Consider the following 14,521-nt stretch of genomic DNA (forward strand, 5'->3'; position numbering starts at 1 on the left):
TGATAATAATCTCAGGTCCCCCAGCAGGCTGAAGAAAACTGTATCCCACCACTGTGCCTTCAGTGAAAAGTAGGTCCTATGAGAATCAGTGATAGAAGTTACAAAGGAACATTCCAAATCAAAAAATGAGCATCATGGACACAGTGGGCACATAAAAAGTCCAATCCTAGAGACATTTGTGAAGTGAAAATATCCCCTGCCATATTAATAAACAAGAAATGTCATGGCTATTAGCAATTTCCGGTCTCCAGATGTGAATGAGGGCCCCCAAAACTGCGATCCAGTGGATGCTGCCACCCGCCACGGTGATCGCTGGGGAGCTGGGGGAATGCAAGAAGCAAGGTGGACAAGGAAGCAGGCTTGGCCCCAGAGAGCTGAGCTGCGCATGAAAGGACTGAATTCAGGGAGCCCAGAGGTTTGCACCTCCCCATATGCAGAATGCTAAATTCCTTAACTTGATACCTGATCTTTGAGGTTCAGACAGTCTGCTCCCTTTGTTGCAAACTTTTATACATCCCGACTTCCTCTCCTGCCTCCTTGAAGCAGTTTTCTCTGCTACTGAGATGCTGTTTCCATGGTTCAGAATCCTAAATATTCCCACCTAAATAAAATAACTCTATACTTTGTCCACCTAATGTGAAGAGTTGACTCATTAGAAAAGACCCTGATGCTGGGAAAGATGGAAGGCAGGAGGAGAAGGGGACAACAGAGGATGAGACGGTTCGATGGCATCACTGACGCAATGGTCATGAGTCTGGGCCAGCTCTGGAAGATGGTGAAGGACAGGGAAACTTGGCGTGCTGCAGGTCCATGGGGTCACAAAGAGTTGGAAATGACCAAGTGACTGAAGAACAACTATTTTCAGCTTGTGACTATATTTTTTAGTCAACACATTCTTCATTCTCAGAGCTTTGAGATGTGTCCTCTGGACCTATTCTGTTCTCATGAAGAGTCCTGAATAACAGATAAGATACAATGCTCCTATTGATTTCATTACTCTGGGTTTCTTTGCTATAATCATAATTTTTTTTCACTATGGATCTATCTAGTTGTATTTATTCAAATAAAAATCAGGATCCAGTTTAAGGAGGGTATTACTGTAGGGAGGTAAGCTCCTTAGGGGAAGTTGTAGCAATTCAAAGGCAACCACTCCCAAAGCCAGAGCTGAAAAACCCTGACGCAGGATGCAGAGGCCAACATAGAAAACTAGCATACACATCTTAGTTCAGCAACACGTCTGCTAGGGATTCATTCATTAATTATACAAACTGCAAATTCATCATGGTGTCACAGATCCACATGAGTTCTTTGGGTTCCCAATTGTTAAACCCACCACGTGAGTAGGGACTGAATTTTCAAGATGGCTGTTTGTGTTACACATTTCAGCAAGACACACACCAGATGTCTTTGGCTTTGCTCATAGAATGGAATTCCAATCTGTTCATTCTCGCAGGGAGATTCCCCTATCAGGTGCAAAGAACTTAAGCAACTCAAGAAAACAAGGAAACTGTGACTCTTCCTGCTACTTGCCCCCAACTTTCTCCAGGAGCCCAGACTTTCCCAGCTCCTGACCTTTGTGACGGGATTTTTGTGTGCTGAACAATCACACATATAAATATGTCTTATAATGAGTTGGAGACGGTAAAAATATCCTATGATAGCAAACCCGTAGGTGAGCTTACCACAGTCCTGTCGGGTAGAATTCACATTACTTTTTCCTTCTATTGAGATAGAGGCCTCATGTTACATTACTTTTTCCTTCTATTGAGATAGAGGCCTCACGGCCTCATGTAAAAGTTACAAATATTTTCACTCTGTTTCCATGTGTATTAAGTCAAAGTAAAAAACCAAGCACTATTTTCTCTCACTGAAGCTCCCATATTTAAGTACTAACAAAGGAAACTGACATGGACATTCAATGATGGTGAAGGCTATTGTTCTTAGAAAGAATACTATGATGAAGCTGTATGTTATAAAATGCTTAGTATGCTGTCCTACAATTATGATTCCAATTTTCCATTATACTTCAAATTAAGAAGCTTGATTTTACTTCAGTTCAACTATTTTTTTTCTGGGGAGGGGCATATATTTTATACTCAAGTCTAGAGTGTCTAGGCTTCCCTAGGGGCTCAGAAGTAAAGAATCTGCCTGCAATGCAAGAGACCCAGATTCAGTCCCTAGATCAGGAAGATCCCCTGGAGAAGGGAATGGCCACCCACTCCAGTATTCTTGCCTGGAGAATCCCATGGACAGAGGAGCCTGGCGGGCTGCAGACCACGGGGTCGCAAAGAGTCAGATACAACTGTGTGACTAACACTTTTACGTTCACACTAGAGTGCCTAACAGAGCTTTGCACATGGCAAAAAAAAGTCAAAATTGAAATAAAATTGAAAGCCCTCCATTAGGTGAGATAATGGCTAAGATGAAAATAGCACATGACTCTTGTTTTTGTTGGTTTGCAAACTTAGGAGCTTTCCTGGGTGAAATCTGAAACTGGCCCCCCTACCTGGAGGGCAAGGAGAGACCAAAGAAAGAGGCAAATTTAACGAGTGAGGGGCTTACAGAGGAGGTTGTCTCAGGCAGCCACAGTACAAGTAAATCTCAGCTCCTGCCCAGGAGAGTCTTAAGAACTCATATAGATAAACATGGGCTCGGGGGTCAGATCCTGCCCAAAGTCTATGATTGTTCAGCTTATGAGCAAAGAATACTTTATGCATTTTTGAAGAGTTGTTAAAACACAAAAGATCATGCAACAGAGATCTATGTGTCCCACAAAGAAAGAAAGAAAGTGAAGTTGCTCAGTCGTGTCCGACTCTTTGCGACTCCATGGACTATAGCCCGCCAGGTTCCTCCACCCATGGGCTTTTCCAGGTAAGAGTAGTGGAGAGGGTTGCCATTTCCTTCTCCAGGGGATCTGCCCCACCCAGGGATCGAACCCTGGTCTCCCACATTGCAGACAGACTCTTTACCATATGAGCCACAAGGGAAGCTCTGTGGCCCACAAAGCTGAAAATATTTACTCTCTTTACTTTTTACAGGAAAAAAAGTTTCCTTACTTCTGACTTAGAGGATAAGTAGATGCTTAGAGCAGTGGTTTCTCAACCATTTTGGCACCAGGGACCATTTCCAAGGAAAACAATGTTTCCACGGACCACAGTGGGGTTGGGGAGGCAGAGGCTCAGCAATAGGGTAATGCAAGTGATGGGAGTAGCAGATGAAGCTTCACTCACTGGTCCATCGCTTACCTCCTTCTGTGCAGTCTGCTTCCTAATAGATGGTGCTGGGGACCCCTGGCTTAGAGGAAAACTAGACATAAAGATGCTTGAGCATACATCCTGACCCTGCACCCTTCCCACAAAGCATGTGCTGTTAACTTTGTCTTCCAGGTAATTCTAAAGCAAAGCCAACAATCCTAGCTGTCAGTTAAATCAAAGTTAGTGGAAATATTTCTTTCAAACAAGAATGGCTACTGGTTAGTTAGACGAACACTGGTGACATACTTGGAATGACTCAGTTGGGATAAGCCCCCACTGTTGGCGGACTAATATGATGGAGTGTATTTTTCTCCCTTACATAGCTATCCCCTGGTTGAGTTTCTGCTCGGCCCATTGGTGGCTCAGAAATCAGGCTTACCATCTTTGAAGTTGCCATTCATCGAGTCTTGGTGTCCTTAACTTTTAGATGAAAAAAAAGATTGCAAAGAAAGAGTAAAAAGGGCAAAGTTATTTCTTAAACACACCTCCCCGAAACTAACACATATCACTACCTCTGGCATAGTATTGACAAGGACTAATGCGACCTCACTTGCTGGGATAGGATAAGGAGCCCCTGGTTGGACCACTAGAGGGAGCTCCTCACTACAAACAGGAGCGCAGGGAGCCTGGTTGGCATGCGGTGGTCTCCACCAACTGCGTAGGTGACGGAGGGCCTGGTTTTTTAGTGGAGATATTGGATTGGAAACATATGTGATGTCATCTTATCCCAGTACCCACTGTAAATTACAGTTAAGAAACTGGAAATAATAATGTTGTTGTTACTTTCAGGAGCTCAGTCGTGTCTGACTCTGCGACCACCTGGACTGCAGCACACCAGACTTCCCTGTCCGTCACCAGCTCAGTAAGGAAGGCAGACCGGAGGGAAACTAAAGCAATAATTATAATAAGGAGTCACTCGTATGAGCAGGGAGAGTGCTGGAGTACTCTTCAGTACTGCAGTACTGGAACTCTGTTCCTGGGATGACAGTCTATGCTTAAACATGATTACAAAATGGTCTTTTAAAAGTCTTGAGTACTTGCTTGGGCAGCATATATACTAAAATTGGAACAATACAGAGAAGATTAGCATGGCCCCTGCGCAAGGATGACACGTAAATTCGTGAAGTGTTCCATATTTTTTTTCTCCAAAGAAGACATACAGATGGCTAACAAACACATGAAAAGATGCTCAACATCACTCATTATCAGAGAAATGCAAATCAAAACCACAATGAGGTACCATTTCACGCCAGTCAGAATGGCTGCTATCCAAAAGTCTACAAGCAATAAATGCTGGAGAGGGTGTGGAGAAAAGAGAACCCCCTTACACTGTTGGTGGGATTGCAAACTAGTACAGCCACTATGGAGAACAGTGTGGAGATTCCTCAAAAAACTGGATATAGAACTGCCATATGACCCAGCAATCCCACTGCTGGGCATACACACTGAGGAAACCAGAATTGAAAGAGACGTGTACCCCAATGTTCATCGCAGCACTGTTTACAATAGCCAGGACATGGAAGCAACCTAGATGTCCATCGGCAGATGAATGGATAAGAAAGCTGTGATACACATACACAATGGAATATTACTCAGCCATTAAAAAGAATACATTTGAATCAGTTCTAATGAGGTGGGTGAAACTGGAGCCTATTATACAGAGTGAAGTAAGCCAGAAAGAAAAACACCAATACAGTATACTAACACATATATATGGAATTTAGTAAATCAGTAAAGATAACCCTGTATGCGAGACAGCAAAAGAGACACAGATATATAGAACAGTATTATGGACTCTATGCGAGAGGGCGAGAGTGGGATGATTTGGGAGAATGCCATTGAAGCATGTAAATTATCATATGTGAAACGAATCGCCAGTCCAGGTTCGATGCATGATACAGGGTGCTCAGGGCTGGTGCACCGGGTTGACCCTGAGGGATGGGATGGGGAGGGAGATGGGAGGGGGGTCCTGGAAGGGGAACACGTGTACACCCATGGCGGATTCATGTCAATGTATGGCAAAACCAATAAAATATTGTAAAGTAAAAAAATAGATAAATAAATAAATTAAAAAATAAATAAATAAAAATCTTCTTGGGACTTCCCTGGTGGTGTAGTGGATGACAATCTACCTGCCAGTGCGGGGGACAGGGGTCCCATACCTGGTCCAGGAAGCTTCCACACGCAGCAGAGCAACTAAGCCCGTGTATCACAACTACCAAGCCCACACGCTGCAACTGCTGAAGCCCGAGAACCTAGAGCCTGTATCCCACAACCAGTCACCGCGACAAGCGTAGCCCCTGCTCCGCAACAAGAGAAGGCCAGCGTGAAGCAACAAAGACCTGGAACAGTCAAAAATAAATAAATTAAAAAAAAATGTTTTTAATCTTGATCTATCAGTTGCAGAGTGGCCTTGTCTCCTACTGATGTTCTGTGAAATTATGTCCAACAGGAGAACACCAAAGTCTCACCGCAGGTGCCAGACCAGCTTGTAACAATACCAGGACCCGCCAATCACGCCTGGAGACCCTCGGATGCTGAGGCTGCACAGACCTTGGAGAGGGTGCATGGACCTCTGGCCTGGACTCCTTAGCAGCCCTGCTTCGGCAACGGGATGAGCTTGGCTTCTCTGACCGACAGGAGGGCGTCTCTTCCGATGCTCTAGCCCCTGTTGTAGACCTTCAGTTCTGCCGCTTATCTCCTAACTGTGTCAAGGCCGACTTCTATAATAACTGCCTTATCCCCTAACTCACGGCGTTTCTGCCCCCCTGATTAAACACTGACTGTGATGCTGGGATGTAAATAGGGAGGATTAATGGAGAGCCATTTGAGAAGCACACAGATCCCCAGACACCCCTCTGAAAATCCGTGCATTGAGAGGCTGCCCTTCTCAGTCACGGCAAAAGAGAGGGGGTTGTGCTCTTTAAAAAACAAAACAGACGGACTGAGGGCTGAGGAATTCCGGGTATATGTGAAGGCAGGGAAGGTTTCTAAAAACCAGGGAATAATTTCAAAATACGTGAGCTGAACGCTGATCTCAACGGTCTCCTTTTTCTGCTCAGCTCTGAAAGTTCAGCAGTCACACAAAATACACCCTGTAGAAGGAGCCTGGAAGATTTGCTCTGTGAAATCTGACCAAATACATACAACAGTGTGTGTGTGTGGGGTGGGGGGCATTCCTACTTGAAGCATAAAATTATATAAAAAAGAATGCTGAATACCATTTTGCTTGCCTGATGCACTGACTCCCCTATCATTGAAAATTGACTTCCTTTACCCCTGTAAATATTCTTTTCTCTGAAAACTGCTTTGTCTGTTAAATAGAATCAATATAGCCATCCTAGCTTTCCTTGGATTCAGGTTAGCATGGTATTTAATTTTCATTTTCCTTTCCATTTATTTCAGTCACTTTGTTTACATTTGTTACAAGCAACACAATAGTTGGGTCTTACATTTTTAACCAACCTGGCAATCTTTCCCCTTTAATTTGGATGTTTAGACTACTTACATTTAATGTGATTAATGATATCTTTATGTCCATCATCTTGCTGTTTGCTTTTTGTTTGTCCCATGTATTCCTTTTTTTTTGCTTTTTGCTATCTTCTTTGCTTTGTTATCTTAATAGGTATTTGGTAGATATCACAGGCACACTTCAGGTTATATTTTATGGGTAAAACTTCATAATAGTATGCTTTTATCTGTCTCCTCCTACCCTTTATTCCTTCCTGCTATTTGGCCTGTATACCTAAACTCTATGCTACACTTTTTTGCTTTTTTGTTTAAACAAATCATTATCTTTTTTTTTTTTATAAATTTATTTATTTTAGTTGGGGGCTAATTACTTTACAATATTGTAATAGTTTTTGCCATACATTGACATGAATCAGCCATGGGTTTACATGTGTTCCCCTTCCTGGACCCCCCACCCACCTCCCTCCCCATCCCATCCCTCTGGGTCATCCCATTGCCCCGGCCCTGAGCCCTTGTCTCATGCATCGAACATGGAATGGTGTTCTGTTTCACATATGATAATATACATGTTTCAATGCTATTCTCCCAGAATGTCCCACCCTTAAACAAATCATTATCTTTTAAAAAATGTAAGTAGCATTTTAAAACAGTTTTATATATTTCCACCTGTGGGTACCATTTCCAATACTCCTCATTACTTTTGCAGACTCATCTGCCTGATCTCCTTTTGTTTTTTCCAGAAGAGCTTCCTGTAAGATTCCTTAGAGTGAACAAAGTCAGGGTCCAGTTGTTCCATGTCTCCCACTTGGAGGAATGAGTCAGAGTTCTCTGCACCCACTTACCTCCTCAACTGCTCTGTAAGTAATAACCAAGCCAGAGACCGAGACCAGTTGGCACATCAGGATTATTTGTGCCTGCTTTCTTCACCAAGAGCAGAAGCTGGAGATTAATTCTCCTGAATGTTTTGTGTATTTTACATGTTGATATATGGGAGGAAAACATTTTCCTAAAATATTTAAACTTTAAAAGGACTGATTTCTATATAAATGTGTGTGGGCCTTTAAAATTATTCCTCATGAAGCTATATGAATGTCTAAAACAGAGATCAAAGGAACGACATAGGATGTACATATATCACAAGCTTTAACAGTACAGGAAATTAGACTTTTACCCCATTTGATTCTGTATTTTGCGAAGACCCTCTGCCTAGAGAGTCCTTTGCAGTTCCGTCTGTTTCAGGTGGAACTTACTCCTTCTCTGCCACCTGCTCTTGCCCGGGGCTGGGGGTGTTTCCTGAGTTCATTCAGCCCCTGCACTTCCCAGCATACCTTTCTGTCCTCTTCCTCTGAAACACCCTCCAATCACTGCAGGAAACAGTGTACATGCTGCATCTAGCCGGCATTACACTCAGCGTAGTTTTTATTTATGATCTGCTTGAACAGCTCCTGAATATTCATTGAAAGACTGTTGCTAAAGCTGAAACTCCAATACTTTGGCAATCTGATGCAAAGAACTGACTCATTGGAAAAGACCCTGATGCTGGGAAAGATTGAAGGCAGGAGAAGAAGGGGACGACAGAGGATGAGATGGTTGGATGGCATCACCAACTTGATGGACATGAGTTTGAGCAAACTCCGGGAGTAGGTGATGGACAGGGCAGCCTGGCGTTCTGCAGATGGGGTCACAAAGAGTCGGACACGACTGAGCGACTGAACTGAACTGGTGACTCCAAACAACAGCAGTTTCTTCTCTCACAGCTCTGGAGGCAGAAGTCTGCAGGCAGTGTGTCAGCAGGGCTGGTTCCTCCCTGAAGTTCTGAAGGAGAATCTCCCCATGGCATGCTGGTGAAGCCTAGCAGGACCCTGTGGGCCTCCTGGGCAGGAAGCCTTTCAAACAGCTGCTAATCCAGGAAGGGGAGGGGATTACAGAGACAGGGGAGGAGCAGCCAAGAAGCAGGAGATCCAGATCCCAGTGTCACCTCAAGGGATATTCATCTTTGAGCTCTTTGAGCTCTTTATACAACTAAAGTGAAGTGAAGTCGCTCAGTCGTGTCCGACTCTGCGACCCCATGGACTGTAGCCTGCCAGGCTCCTCTGTCCATGGGATTTTCCAGGCAAGAATACTGGAATGGGTTGCCATTTCCTTCTCCAGGAGATCTTCCCAACCCAGGGATTGAACCCCGCTCTCCCACATTGTAGGCAGACGCTTTACGGCCTGAGCCACCAGGGAAGTAAAACTAAAACCCTCTTTATTTGGCAAAGCAATACAGCTATTCTTCACCCAAAACTCTGTCTCTGAGATTCAATTCAGCCCTGATGCACAGAGGCTGAATTTTCAGCATCACTGGTGAGCCTCGATATTCCTTGGCTCACAGCTTCATCCCTCCAATCTCTACCTCCATCCTCATATGACCTTCTTCTTAGTAAGTCCACGTTGTAGCTTCTTCTTTTTTTTTTTTTAATAAATTTATTTATTTTAGTTGGGGGCTAATTACTTTACAATATTGTAATAGTTTTTGCCATACATTGACATGAATCAGCCATGGGTTTACATGTGTTCCCCTTCCTGGACCCCCCACCCACCTCCCTCCCCATCCCATCCTTCTGGATCATCCCATTGCCCCGGCCCTGAGCCCTTGTCACATGCATCGAACATGGAATGGTGTTCTGTTTCACATATGATAATATACATGTTTCAGTGCTATTCTCCCAGAACGTCCCACCCTCACTTTCTCCCTCAGAGTCCATAAAATTGTTCCATGCATCTGTGTCTCTTATTCTGTCTCGCATATAGGGTTATCGTTACCATCTTTCAAATTCCATATATATGCATTAGTATACTGTATTGTTGTTTTTCTTTCTGGCTTACTTCACTCTGTATAATGGGCTCCAGTTTCATCCATCTCAGTAGAACCGATTCAAATGTATTTTTTTTAATGGCTGAGTAATATTCCATTGTGTATATGTACCACAGCTTCCTTATCCATTCGTCTGCTGATGGACATCTAGGTTGCTTCCATGTCCTGGCTATTGTAAACAGTGCTGCGATGAACATTGGGGTACACGTGTCTCTTTCAATTCTGGTTTCCTCAGTGTATATGCCCAGCAGTGGGATTGCTGGGTCATATGTAGCTTCTTCTTATAAGGACACCTATCATGGGATTTGGGCTTCCCTGGTGGCTCACTGGTGAAGAATCCACCTGTCAGTGCAGGAGACGTCAAAGAGGTGGGTTTGATCCCTGGGTCCGAAAGATCCCCTGAAGGAGGAAACGGCAACCTACTCCAGTATTCTTGACTGGAAAATTCCATGGACAGAAGAGCCTGGTGGACTACAGTTCATGGAGTCACAAAGAGTCAGACACGACTGAGCATACATCATGGGATTTAAGGACCACCCTAAATCCAGGACGACCTTACCTGGAGATCTTTAACATAATTATATCTGAAAACAAACAAACAAAAAACCTTCTTTTAAATAAATTCACCTCCATACATTATGGGGGTTAAGCCTTGAACCTGTTTGGGGAGGTGGGCATGCAACCCAATAGAATTACTGTATTCAAGATACTGTTCTAAGCATTTTATATGTATTAACTTATTTACTTCTTAGGTGTGTGTTTGCTCTGTCTCTCAGGCATGTCTGACTCCTTGGGACCCCAAGAACTGGAGCCTGCCAGATTCCTCTGTCCACGGAATTTTCCAGGCAAGAATACTGGAGTGAGTTGCCATTTCCTTCTCCAGGGCAACTTCCTGACCCAAGAATCAAACTTGAGTCTCGTGCATCTCTTTCATTGGCAGGTGGATTCCTTACCACTGTGCCACCTGGGGAGCTCTTACTTCTTATACCAAGTCTTTAACATGTTTGCCAATATTAGAACTATTTTACAAACAAAGAATCTAGGTGTGAAAATGTTAATTTTCCCAAAATCCCACATCTGCAAGTGTTGTTGTTCAGTTTCTCAGTTGCGTCCGACTCTTTGCAGCCCCCACGGACTGCAGCACGCCAGGCTTCCCAGTCCATCACCAGCTCCCAGAGTTTACTCAAACTCATGTCCACCGAGTCGGTGATGCCATCCAAACATCTCATCCTCTGTCATCTCCTTCTCCTCCTGCTTTCAATCTTTCCCCAGGTCAGGGTCTTTTCCAATGAGTCAGTTTTTTGCATCAGGTGGCCAAAGTATTGGAGTTTCAGCTTCAGCATCAGTCCTTCCAATGAATATTCAAGACTGATTTCCTTTAGGATTGACCAGTTTGATCTCCTTACAGTCCAAAGGTCTCTCAAGAGTCTTCTCCAACACCACAGATCAAAAGCATCAATTATTCAGCGTTCAGCCTTCTTTATAGTCCAACTCTCACATCCACACATGACTACTGGAAAAACCATAGCTTTGACTAGACGGACCTTTGTCAGCAAAGTAATGTCTCTGCTTTTTAATATGCTGTCTGGGTTTCTCATAGCTTTCCTTCCAAGGAGAAAGTGTTTAGTTATGTTCAAATCCAGGCAGACAAACTCCACAGATTACAGGTTTAACCACTGTGCTTTAGACCATGCTAGCTCTTCCTGAGCCTCTGTTTCTTCAACTATAAAATGAAGACATTATTAATAACAGAGGAATACATGTAAAGACACCTGTGCTTGGAAAGCTTCTACTGTTTAAATTCTGATATTAATAATAGAGTGAAGAGTCTCAAATCAAGAGTCAACTGGGGCAAGTCCTAAAACATTTTTAAAATATCTGACTTTTACTGGCATCTCCCGGCTGTGACACAGGAGTGCTGGCTGTGCTGAAATAGACACAGGAGCCAGTAGGATGGAAGCTTCTGGAAGTAAGGGAGGCTGTTGTTCACTCTCCTATCACTGGCACTCTGTAGGATGGCACCCACGGGGTGTGGTCAGTAAGTGCGTAGAGAATGAGTGACTGAACCACAATTTTTTTTTTCAAACCAGCATTATTAATCATCTTTCCTTTACGTCATTCTCACTAGCTCTTGCCTCTTCAAGGTCAGATGGACTATTAGTCATACAAAGGAATTAATTTATGCTAATTTGTGAGTCCTGTATCACATTTTTCTGGGGACCATATATCTTCAGCACCCCATAGATCACACACTTCCCTAGTATAGTCTTCTGTTACCCATCTTTCTCATGAATTCTGCTCATTCAAGATCAAGGTCAGCAGTGCTCACAAATAGGAATTTATTTATGCAGATCCTTGTCTTTTCTGGCATAGGTGCACAACAGCCCTATTACTTCCCATCCTTAGATGAAAATTCTCTCATTAGAATGAGAAACATGGGCAGAAAGGTTGAGAGCAATTCCTCCTGGTGAGGCCCAAGGACACGGTGGAAAGAATATGGGTGTAGGATTGGCAAAGTGTAGTTTGGTGAGCACATTTATTGTGTACTCAGTGATGCATTGCTCTAGATTGTGGAAACAAGACAGATACCAACAATAGAATAATAGATGAGGATGGATAGATGGATGGATAGATTTAATTCTCATACTGCCACTTAATATCTGTGGAATCTTGCACAAGTTATAGCAACAATCTAAGCCTCGGCTTAAATAAAATCATTTAAGTGCTTGTCTCATAGGGTTTCTGTAAGAACTAAATAAATAATCATATATGTGTGTGTGTGTGTGTGTGTGTGTGTGTGTAGATTTCCCTGGTGGCTCAACAGTGAAGAATTTGCCTGCAATTCAGGAGATGCAGGAGATTTGGGTTTGATTGCTGGGTAGGGAAGACACCCTGGAGGAGGGCATGGCAACCCACTCCAGTATTCTTGTCTGGAGAATCCCACAGACAGAGGATCCTGGAGGGTTACACTCCATGGGATCACAAAGAGTCAGACATGACAGAAGCAACTGAGCACAGACATACACACATATGTGAACCTAACAGAAGCAGAAGATATTATAAAGAGATGGCAAGAATACACAGAAGAACTATATAAAAAAGATCTTCATGACCCAGATAACCACGATGGTGTGATCACTGACCTAGAGCCAGACACAAAATCAAGTGGGCCTTAGGAAGTATCACTACAAACAAAGCTAGTGGAGGTGATGGAATTCCAGGTGAGCTATTTTAAATTCTGGAAGATGATGCTGTGAAAGTGTTACATGCAATATGCCAGCAAATTTGGAAAACTCAGCAGTGGCCACAGGACTGGAAAAGGTCAGTTTTCATTCCAATCCCAAAGAAAGGCAATGCCAAAGAATGCACAAACTACTACACAATTGCACTCATCTCACACGCTAGCAAAGTAATCCTCAAAATTCTCCAGGCCATGTTTCAACAGTACATGAACCATGAACTTCCAGATGTTCAAGCTGGTTTTAGAAAAGGCAGAGGAACCAGAGATCAAATTGCCAACATTCACTGGATCATCGAAAAAGCAAGAGAGTTCCGTAAAAACATCTACTTCTGCTTTACTGACTACACCAAAGCCTTTGACTATGTAGATCACAACAAACTGTGGAAAATTCTTAAAGAGATGGAAATACCAGATCACCTGACCTGTCTCCTGAGAAATCTGTATGCAGGTCAAGAAGCAACATTTAGAACTGAACATGGAACAACATGGTTCCAAATAGGGAAAGGAGTACATCAATGTTGTATACTGTCACCCTGATTATTCAACTTATATGCAGAGTACATCATGCGAAATGACAGGCTGGATGAAGCACAAGCTGGAATCAAGATTGCCAGGAGAAATATCAATAACCTCAGATATGCAGATGACACCACCCTAATGGCAGAAAGTAAAGAACTAAAGAGCCTCTTGATGAAAGTGAAAGAGGAGAGTGAAAAAGTTGGCTTAAAACTCAACATTCAGAAAACTAGGATCACGGCATCTGGTCCCATCACTTTACGGCAAATAGATGGGAAAACAATGGAAACAGTGAGAAACTTTATTTTGGGGGGGCTCCAAAATCACTGCAGATGGTGACTGCTGCCATGAAATTAAAAGGTGCTTGCTCCCTAGAAGAAAAGTTAGGACCAACCAAGATAGCATGTTGAAAGGCAGAGACATTACTTTGCCAACAAAGGTCCATCTAGGCATCACTGACTCAATGGACATGAGTTTGAGCAAGATCCAGCTGTTGGTGATGGACAGAGAAGCCTGGCGTGCTGCAGTCCATCGGGTCGCGAAGAGTCAGACACGACTGAGTGACTGAACTGAACTGATATTCAAATATCTATATCCATGTATACACAAATGTATGTCTATCTATCCCTAGAGAGAAAGGAATGAGCTTGCTATGTGATATAATGCATTTGTCTTCCCTTTCTTCTCAGCCCCTGCACTATAACGCAGTGATAACTCCTGTCTGTGTATTGTGTCATCTGAGTTCCAGCTTTCTTCATAGATCATCTCAACCTACAGTACCTGCTTTGGGCCAGGATATGGCCTTGCACCTTCCTATCTTCCTAAAAGGCTCTAAATGACTTCTAGGTTTTTGATGACTTTCACTGCTCCTGATCCATCCCTGATGCAAGAAAGCACCTGGTAATAATATTGGGCTGACCCAGGGGCAATTTCTGTCCCAGCTCCTCCAGACCTGTATGGACCATACTGGGGGCTGTCTTCAGATGGTAATATTCTTAGCTGCAGCCGTGGCCCCATTAAAGACATAACTCTAGAGATAAAAAGTCCTGGATCCCATTATCAGTCCCTACTCAGACATAAATGCTGGGACTCGACAGCTCTTCATGTGGCTTCCGCGGCTTAATGACCCCATCAGTAAACTCCTACCTGAATGAAGGCTGCACTAATTACAGCACTAAGAAG

At 43.4% G+C, this 14,521-nt stretch overlaps 1 non-coding gene across 1 annotated transcript; it reads left to right on the top strand.

Annotated features, from left to right (window-relative positions):
- Positions 1 to 4,291: 4,291 nt before the first annotated feature.
- LOC145519227 (U6 spliceosomal RNA) lies at positions 4,292 to 4,394 on the top strand. The gene has a single exon (XR_014063644.1). It is a non-coding gene; the product is annotated as a U6 spliceosomal RNA (small nuclear RNA).
- Positions 4,395 to 14,521: the final 10,127 nt, after the last annotated feature.

This window comes from Giraffa tippelskirchi, chromosome 8, assembly GCF_054371585.1.
Source record: "Giraffa tippelskirchi isolate mGirTip1 chromosome 8, T2T-mGirTip1v1.2.pri, whole genome shotgun sequence".
NCBI classification, from domain to species: domain Eukaryota; kingdom Metazoa; phylum Chordata; class Mammalia; order Artiodactyla; family Giraffidae; genus Giraffa; species Giraffa tippelskirchi.